The sequence below is a fragment of the Prionailurus viverrinus genome, chromosome A1 (assembly GCF_022837055.1).
Source record: "Prionailurus viverrinus isolate Anna chromosome A1, UM_Priviv_1.0, whole genome shotgun sequence".
Taxonomy (NCBI): domain Eukaryota; kingdom Metazoa; phylum Chordata; class Mammalia; order Carnivora; family Felidae; genus Prionailurus; species Prionailurus viverrinus.
Window position 1 is genome coordinate 186,515,711 of NC_062561.1, and position 10,712 is coordinate 186,526,422.

The following is a 10,712-nucleotide window of genomic DNA, read 5'->3' on the forward strand; positions in this document are numbered from 1 at the left end:
AACCCAATGTTGATTTCAGATACAGACTCTGTGGTCAACCCTCCAAGTTTGTCTAACTTTCAATATAGCATTTAAGTTACTTGTAAGAACAGCTCACTTACAGGTCAGTCTGTAGATGAGGAAACTGGGGCCAGATAGGCTAAGGAACTTGTTTACCATGCTGGAAAGGGGTACCATCACCTCTCCCTTGGAAGACAATTACTAGGCTAGGCCTCCATGTTATCCTGCCCCACTGATTATTAGTTCCCTATCTAGCAGTTACATGGAACTCTTAAACACCTAAGTCAGATGATGACACGTACACTTACACAAACTTTTTAGAAGCTTCTCAGAATACTCAGTAACACCCATGTCCCTTACCATGTACCTATATCTTGCTATCCTGCCTACTTCATCATTAGCCTACATGGCTAATCCAGTCTATTCACAATGGCTTCCTCCTGTTCCTGAGACCTGCCAGGCCTGTGGCTCTTTAGGACATTTGTGTTTGCTGCTCTCTTCTTCTGAGAATATTCTTGTGTTAAATCTTCAAGTGGCTTACTTCCTCATTTTCACTCATCTGTTCAAATGCTTTCTCCTTGAAGAGGCCTTCCCTGACCACTTTGTAATGTGGTCCCGTCTCTCTCTATCACCCCTCACATTTTTATCATGGATCTACATCATTTTTCTTTATAACAAGGAATTCTCTACTCTGTGTCCATTTGTTTATCTGTCTTCCTTAGTAGAATGTAAGCCCTGTAAGGGTAAAGACTTTGCTTTACTTTCTGCTGTATGCCTAGTAGCAAGAAGAATGATTGGTACATATTATCAGCTCAATAAAATCCAGCAAATAAATATATCAATGACAGAACCCATGTTTTCTCACCCCAAATCATATGTTTTCTTATTCCCTTATCAGAATATTTGTATGGTTGTAGATTATTTTAGACATGTGTCAATTGGTTCGTGATTAGAACATGTTTTTCATAATTATTCACTAAAGGTAGAACATCAAACTTAGTATTTTAAAAACAGCTCTGAATCTGGAAAGATTCATATACATATATCTTCTAATAAGTCTATTTTCTGAATTTACTTTAAAAGGAGGGAACATTTCTGAATTTCATCAGAAATTCAGCTTAACTTGTCTATGAAGATTTATCACAATTTATTTTGCCTACTGCCCAAGCACTGCTATGAATTAAAATATGTAATTAGGTAATAAACTATTTATAATGTATTATAGCTATTAGTAAGCTATAAGTATTCAAAGCATCATTAGTATCAAAGTGCATAGAGATGGAAAAGTTTAGGGTGGCATTTATAGTAAATTATGCAACCCTTTAAAGCAAAACAAATATTTCAGTAATATGTTAATGATTTCTGGGTATAATGTCAAGTGACTGATGTGATGGTAGGTGGGCAATGAGAATGAGTTTGAAGCTGATGAGTTCTTAATGACATTATCTCTTTATCTTTTGCCCTTCTCTTGCTCTTCATATTCAAAATTCAATTTGAGTCGCCTCCTCTGATACCTGATAAACTTCATCTCATTTATCAGTGATACACATTCATTTTCATAATTTTAAGCTTTAGTTCCTAGACTTAGTAATAATAAAACAATGATACCTACTGTTTAGACAACATTTATAATGTGCCTGATATTATGCTAAGTTCTTTGCTCCATTATCATATATAATCCTCTCAGCAAGCTTTTTTTTCTTTCTTTTTTTCCTTTAGACTTTTTATTTTGAAATAGTTTAAGACTCATTAGAAGTTTTAAAATAGTATAGAGAGTTTCTGTGTACTCATCACTCAACTTTCTCAATATATAACCATAGACCATTGTTGAAACTGGGAAACTGACTTTAGCAAGACATTAACTTGAATTCAGACTATATTCAGAGTCTATTAGTTTTACATTTATTTCTCTTTTGGTGTATATCATCTATGAAATTTTTCCACATGCATCTATTCATGCAACCATCATCACATGCAAGACACAGATGTGTTCCATCATCACAAAGAAATCTCTTCCTGTTGCCCTTTAGTAGGCACACATCCCAGCCTTACAACATGGTACCCATAAATCTCTTTTCAATGGCTATAATAGTATTATTCTGAGCATGTATAAAAATGGAATCATGAGCAACTTGTTGAAGGAGGTACTATTATCTTCTCCATTTTAACTTAGGACACTGAGACGTGAAGACTTTGAGAGAATGCCTTAGTGAAGGTCAGCCAGCCAGTAAGAGAGGGGTTGGGATTGGAACACAGGGCTTGACTCCAACACTCATGCTCTTGCTATTCTCCTTTTTTCCCCCCTGTTTTATAGACAATAAATGCCTAGGTCCTAATGATATTAAAATCACTATTTCCAGGACCTACACAAATTTCCCTTTGAAAAATTCTAATATTTCCAAGTGAAATGGTCTTTAGTGAGTTATTTTAGAAATTTCTATTTCAGTAGAATAGGACATTATACAATGTATGGCAGTAAATGAATCACTTCAAGGAAATAAAACTTATCTTGGAGGGCATTATCTACTCTAGTCCCATTATCTGGCCCTTTCTAGTTATATGTATGCAAAGAAAATTTGACTATTCTGATGTTAATTTGTGCCTTCTAGTTAAAAGACTGGCCAAAATAGAAGATTCACGGAGGACCATAAGGAAAAGTAAATCAAAGATAGTCACAAATGTAACAATATTAGGACAAGAACCTAAGTACAGAATTTTGAAAAACAGAACAGAAAAATACCTATACTAAGCAGTTTAAATCAAATCGCAAACTTTGAATGAATGAATTATGTAATGAATCTGGCCTACAGGTATTTTTATTTGGTCTGTGCAGTGTCTGAAACTGCAAATTAGTTACAAATATCTAAAAATGGGGAGCTTTAATACAAATTCCAAGTTTCTGGCTTCTTTTGGAAAGTAAAATAATCTGGAACATTGGTTCTACATTACAGCTGAGGCTGAATCATTGCTTTCTCCTTTATGTTGTATATATGCTTTCCAGAGTGGCATAGTCCCCATCTAGCCCAACAGAACCATCTATTTAGAAAAAAAAATTTTTTTACATTTGTTTATTTTTTAGAGACAGACTCAGCACAGCAGAGAGAGAATGAGACACAGAATCCGAAGCAAGCTACAGGCTCTGAGCTGTCAGCACAGAGCCTGACACGGGGCTTGAACTCACAAACTGTGTGATCATGACCTGAGCCGAAGTCAGACACTTAACCAACTGAGCCACTCAGGTGCCCCCTTAGAACCATTTATTTTATCTGGGAGATGTGGTGTGCATTTGAGTTTGTGACATCTGGTCAAGAGACTTAGTGAGATGATTCTACAATTTAAAAATTCTTGAATTAGAATTTGATAATTTTTTAGAAAATTATTTTCTGTACTCTATCATGTAGAACAAAGTTCTACAAAATGATAACAGATGATAAAGACTTCATAGCCAAATAAAATTGGAAATTCAAAGTACTTTATCCTACTTTAGAAATTCATAATCATATCCACATACTAGAAAAGGCTCTGATATCAGCAATAATGAAGCCTATTTAACCTTGTTTAATTCAATATTTCCTATATATAATTGACTACATTAACACCTTGTGCATATGTATACATATATGTATGTATTTATATATGTATATAGGTATGTATGCATGTCTTTTTGTACAACATTACTTCTTGGAACAACTGTTTTTTTCTTAGAAAAATGTTTTGGGAAATGCTGATTGAGAAAGATTAGAAATGTTTGAGCCTTCAGTTTCTCAACACATTCAAAATAATTGGCTTTCTGGAAATAAAAGTCTTAAATTTTCATTTCACTCCTCTGAAATCAACATGGCATACCCATTGATGCTGACCGAAACAAACACTGATTTTAAAATGGGAACAAGGTTAAAAATAAAAGCCAAGATCTAAGAAGAATTGTGAAATTGAAGACATCAGTGGAACATTCTATGGTTAGCATATTTCAAAGGAGAGAGAAAAGTCATCCTTTTGCTGCAAAAACTGCCAGATTGTGGTTTTGGTTTTTGCTTTCTAAGTCATGCTGGTTTCTGAATTCAGTGGATTATCAATGTTGGTTTGCAATCTAGCCCCTGTACATGGAGGGCAAGGAAAGGCCAAAGAAAGGGGCAGTCCCCTCCAGATTGGTAGGTGGCAGTTTTAATAAGCAAGGGAACTTACATATGAGGCTTGCCTTGGGTGCTACAAAGTAAGAAGTTCTCTGCACCTGCCTGCCAGAATTGAAAAGTTTATATACATGACTTAATTGGGTTCAATTGTGTGTGCCATCCAGATGATCTCTAAAACATATTGCTGTCTCGGGGTCGTGTCCTTAAAAATGACTTTGGTGGGGCACCTGGCTTGGTGTTGTGGGTTTGAGCCCCATGTTGTATGCAGAGATTACTTAAAAATAAAATATTAAAAAAAAAAAAGAAAATGACTTTGGCTGTGGGATTGGTAGGCAGAAAGAATACTCCAAGGGTAGGGCGAGGTGTGAGGAACCTCTGACTACCAGGCTTTAGCTCGAGGGTCAAACAGAGGTCATGTCCTCTGCGTGATTGCTTCCAACAATCAGCCAGGCTGACCTTTGAAGATGCATGCCATGATTCTGCAAGGAGCAGCATTTATCATTTCATTGTATCATACATTCATTCAGCAAATATATACTTAGTACTTACAATGTTCCAGGTGCTGGGTATAAATTAGTGGATAAAACAAAGCCCAGCCCTCATAGAGCTCACAATCTTGTAGGAAAAACAAGAAATAAGCAAGTAAACAAGCCAATCAACATCTAATTACCTGTTGCTGTGCTATGAGGAAAGCAAAGGCGAGGCTGGCGGGTGGAGAATAAGAGTGTGGAGAGGGGATGTTTGTCTTCAAATTGGGTGACTCTGGAAGGACTTTTCGAGATGACATTTATGCTGGATCCAGAAATAGTCAAAGGAACAATCAAAGATATGCAGAAAGAAGAAAATTCAAGCAAAAGGGACAGCACCTGCAGAAATCCTAAAGTGGGAAAGACTTCAGTGCACCTGACCAGCTTCTGAGTTGGCCCTGTAGCTGGATGGCCGTGACTACAGTGGTGAGTGGAGGCAGGGGAAGATAGGTGAAGTAGGCAGAGCTTAGTTGTGCAGGACTTCACCTTCGACCATGAAAAAGGGCTTGTGTTGTTTTTATTTTATTTTTTTCTCGTAGTTCATCTGGGTGTTGGTGAAGCTTTTTAAGCAAGGAAATGACATGATCTGGTTAATGTTTTTTCTAATATCAATTCAGCAACTATTCACTTGGTGAGGGTGTGAATTTAGAAGCCAGGAGATTGGGCAGGGGGGCTGGTGCAGTGATGCAGAAGAGGATTGATTGTGGTTTTGACTATGCTGTGGTGGCAGAGTTGGAGACCAGTGTATGGATCCCACTCACATGTTGGATGTGGTAACAATAGGGTTTGCTGATAAATGTCCTGCAGAATGTGAAGGAGTAGGATGACTGTCATGTTTCTGACCTAAGCACCCAGGTGGCTTGAACACAATTTAATGTCGTAGGGCAGATTTGGATGGGAGAGATAAAAATCCATGATAGAATTTTAGAGATTTCTGTGGGATAGAAGTCACTGTGGAGACTGTATGAGTCTTTAAGTCAGAGGAGGGCTAGAAGCTGGAGATTTTCATCTGGGGACACCTCTACATATGACTAAATGTTTGCAAAATGTAACAAACAAAACATAATCGCATATAGGAAGTATTTCCTACTAAGTTTGGTTTTCTGAAGGCAAGACCAGTTTGTATATCTTTATTTTGTTAGTTTTTTTTAAAACATTTTCTTCATTTATGTCCAATAGTATTTCCCAAATCTAAAATTATGTAAGTCTGATTCTCACTTCTCATTTCAAGTCCATAGTCCCAGAAGCAGGGTAAAGAGCCAGGTACATCGTATTCACATCTGGGCAAGTTGCCACCTACTAGCTGTTGAAGTCAAATCAGCTCTGAATAACTGAAGGCTGATCTCCCCTCATGAACAGATTCACCCTCAGGTACAACTCCGTAAGCTCCTTTTTTTCTTCCTGTTCCAACTCAGTGATCAGAGGTGGTGATGACTCAGTCAAATTCAAATAGGAGTTTCATATTTCATTTCTCTTGCATGTTCAGAACAATGACTCTTGTGTTAATGTGCATGATAGAGCAGGGACTCCTTTAATAGAGGAACTCACAAAGAGGGAAAATGAAAAAGTGTCGTTTGGTGACAAAGGCCCTGGTCTAAGACACACTGTAATCCAAATCCCAGATCTACTGTTGATTAGCTCTTCATGATCTGGGGGATAGTACCTACCCTCATTTAGACTTCCTTTCTCTCCTGTAGTGTGAGGGTTTAAACAAAGAATCTAAACTCAAGTAAGTTATAAAATAAGTAGAATTTCCTCAAGTTCCAATATTTTGGCTTTATTTCCAATGCTTTTTTTCTTTTTTTTAATGTTTTTATTTATTTTTGAGACCGAGAGAGACGCAGCATGAGCAGGGGAGGGGCAGAGAGAGGGGGAGACACAGAATCTGAAGCGGGCTCCAGGCTCTGAGCTGTCAGCACAGAGCCCGACGCGGGGCTCGAACCCACGGACTGTGAGATCATGACCTGGGCTGAAGTCGGACGCTCAACCGACTGAGCCACCCAGGCACCCCTATTTCCAATGCTTTAAATGTCATTTAAGTACTCCTTTTTTCTGTTTTTGGCATATGATTATATGATCCCAGAGATCAAATTCTTTTCTGTATGTGTATGGTATTACTGGAGAGCAGATATAAACTATTCATTTGATGTGTGTATTGTGTTACCATTAGGGGAAAAAACACCTTTAGAAAGAGGCTTTTTTCTTTGCCGTATTGATCTACGAGTAAGCAGTTGTTTTGTTTCTGGGATTTTATTGACAACTCTGTGTCTTCTTTCCATTTAATTTTATTTGCCATTATGGCCCACTAAGTTATTAACTCTGCATTTTGGAAAATTTAGAGGCTAAAGAGAGCTATTTGAGAACACTGTTGAATGGCTTTTTTATTTATAATATCTCAAGCTGTGTTAAGCTTTAACACAGACTTTTAAAATGTGAGATCCACTTGTGTATTTGTGTCTGGATGGAAATTATGTCTGAGAGAAAAACAAAATTATCTGTAAGAGATTGAGAAATCAAGCAATGTGAAAAACAAAACAACAAAGCAAAGAAGCAACCCCCAAAGCTACAATCTTTCCATTTTATTTATATCAAAATAACACAAATATTTACATGCATTTTCAAAGGAGAAATTCATTTGCAGTTGTACGTTAGGTTTAATTTGTGGACAATCAAGTTCCTCAAGAGACTCTTCTCAAACTGAATTCTCTTCCCAGGCAATCTCAGTTATCAAATACATGTGACTTTCCCAGAGTTAGCTGACTAGTAAGCCACTGACTATTCAAACTGCTTTCTCAGCATCTCCACTTGGAGGTCTCAAAGGCACATTCAAAGTAAAATAATCTTCCGTTATCTAAATTTCTCCTTCCTTGATATTTATCCCAAAATGTATCAAAATATAACTATATAACATATACATAAGGTATGATATATATAGGAGTATATATATAAGGTATATAACTATATAACATATAAGGATATATCTCACCCTTTCTATGGTCCAGGCATTTTATATTAGTTACTGAAGCATAGCAATAAACAAGACATGTGTCTCCCTTTATGGGACTCCAATAGGCAAATGCCAGAAGTAGAAGTAGAAATATCTTCATGGGTACTCCTTCTCTCTTATTTAATGTCATGTTTTGCCAATTTTATATCAGTTCATCTACTTTTTAACTCTGTCTGTCTAGTCCAGGGTACCATTTTGCTCCATTATGCTACTTATGGCCTCAAGGGTACTTCTCACACATCCTCTTCACTTTTCTAGAATAATCTCTGCAAGATAGGTGTAGTAGTCTTTCCAAAACACACATCATTTTCCTGCCACACACATATCCCCTTCTTAAAATCTTTCAATGGCTTTTCATTGCTCTTATTCTAAGGATGAAAGGCTTTAACGTGGCCCTTAAAGTCTGAGTGATCTGTCCCTACTTGGCTTTTTTGCCTTTCCTCCTGCTCCTCTCTTCCTCTTTCTTCCTCCTTTTTTCTTCTTTCTTTCTTTCTTTCTTTCTTTCTTTCTTTCTTTCTTTCTTCTTTCTTCTTCTCCTCACCCCACCCATATTTGCTTTTTATAAGTTACTGAGAGTATTTCTTAGTACAGTCTTACTTTTGTTCCTCATTGCAAACCTCATTTTTTCTGTGAAGCTTTCTTTAGTCTCTTAGACAAGACCAAATCATCATTAGATAGTTACTACTTCCTGAACTTCATAAAACATGCTCCATATATTTGTATACTTTAGTTAATATTTTCCCCCATCTACAAGTTTCATAATGACAGAGATTTCAGTCTGTTATTTCAACTTTGTATCTTTTACAACTAGAACAATGCCTAGTACATAGCAGATGCACAGTAGATAAATATTCACTCTCAAGTAGCATGTTGTGGACAAATATCAGGATCTGTAGCAGACTCTGTCAGTCATATCCCCTCAGCCTACTCTAGGACTACTGTACAACTTTCCATTTTATGCCTGCAGCCTTCTGTATTCTTTGTCCAAGGGCTTTCCCTGGCTGCAGGAGTATGGCAACCACTGGGAAGGCCATAAAGACTAGAGAGTTAATGTTCCTGGAGTGACTTTCAACCCGTGAGGGATGGGAATCCCTATGTATGTTCCACAAAGACTCTGAGAGTCTTCAGTCAGATTAATACCCAGTTGCCTACAGCAGTAACTTGCCCATGTATGCACCCTGTATTAACATTTCCTCTCTCAATTTTCTACTCCTTTACAGTACTTCCTGGTATCACTTCTCAAATAAAGTACTTATACCCCTACGACTGTATATGGAGAAACCCAAACTGAGAGAGTGCCAGAGTCCTGCAGACCTCTAGGGGCACTATTGCAGTGAAACGATTCCCATTGTAATCTAGTCTTTCAACAGGTGCCATTTACATTAGAATATATAAATGACAACTATGGAAGAAATATTTAAGGAAAGGTCTTTGATAATAATTAAAGACCTCCTGCCTGCTATCGGCAAATGCTATTTTTGAATGGAGCAGCAAAGAATGGTGCATATTTTATGTGTTTTTTTCTGGGTACTTCATTGTCCCATTAGACTTCGCTTACCAAACATAAATTCAGAGAGAAATTATTAACATTTTGAAACAGAGATTGCAGAGAATTAAGCCAAGTGTGATGTCCTTTTAAGTGCAAGGCCCTGTACACCTGCACAGTTTACAAGCCCATGAAGTTGGCCCTGCGAGTGAGGGCGTGGAATACTCTGTCTCAATCTCAGCCACCTGCTCACCACTAGAGTTTTTAGTCATAATCAAAACATAATGACTCAGGATAGAAAAATGGGTGATTCTTCAGAACAAGGGAAGAATGGACTTTGGGAAGACCAATGCAACTGTTATTTAATGGAAGAATAGAAGACCAGAGAGAATTGTCTATGAGGTCTTCATCCACAAAATCCCAAAGGATTGTCCAGCCCAAGGATAAGTGGGAAGTTTTCTTTTTTTTCCTGAAAAAATACCTTTTTGTTCCTTGTTTTGCTTTATGCAAAACTTCTACAAGGAAGGAAAGAATATAACCTTTTTACAGATTATTTTCAGAACCTGTGCTATCCAGTACTTGTGAATAATGTGAAGTAGGTTATCTGGTGATTATCTGTAAATGGAAATTGCTGTAGATGTAATGTGAGATTCCAAAGGAAATTATCTTCAGAATGTTCCTGGTGCTGCTGGGTGGTATGGAATATTGATTTCATGTGCATGAGTTGTTTTACCACATGATGACGTGGATGTTTTTCTGTTATCTGTCAAGACAAGAATGCCAGAAAATGCAGTCTGCTTATTTATAGCCTTCATAATAATACAAAGAATATTGTATGAAACAATGCATGCTTATCAAATATTTGCTAATGTATATGTGCATTATTGCATGATTACTATTTCTTAAAAAAATTTTTTTAATGTTTTTGTTTATTTTTGAGAGAGAGACAGAGCACAAGTGGGGGAGGGACAGAGAAGGAGAAGGAGACACAGAATCTGAAGCAGGATCCGGGCTCTGTGCCTGATATGGGGCTGGAACTCGTAAACCGCGAGATCATGACCTGAGCCAAAGTCGGGTGCTTTAACCGACTGAGCCACCCAGGTGCCCTGCATGATTATGATTTCTGAATCTTTACTCATAGGTGTGGTATTTTCCAGATTTCAAAGGCTGTGGTGTGATATTCATTTGGACATGTTTCTTTTTAAATTGCATCCTGTTATTCTGAGTATTGCCAGGTCTTTACTGTTCAGGGCTCAATTTTGCAACCTTGTATCTGAGGACTTACCTGACTTTTGGAGGGATGTCATTTTGGGAAGGTCAAAATATCCCAGGACTCCCTTACTGTATCTAAGGAAAAAGAGTTCAGTCAGAAACAAGATTGGCAGCCCTGGCCTCCTTGTAGTTCCTCACCCCAGCATTTTGCCTTGTTCTTCCCTCTGCCTGGAGTTCTCTTTCCCCACGTATGCACATGGCTTACAACTCACCTCTCTGAGATCTTTACTCAGATGTTGCCATCTTGGTGAGGGTTTCTCTGACTCTAGTATTTGAAATTGAAATTC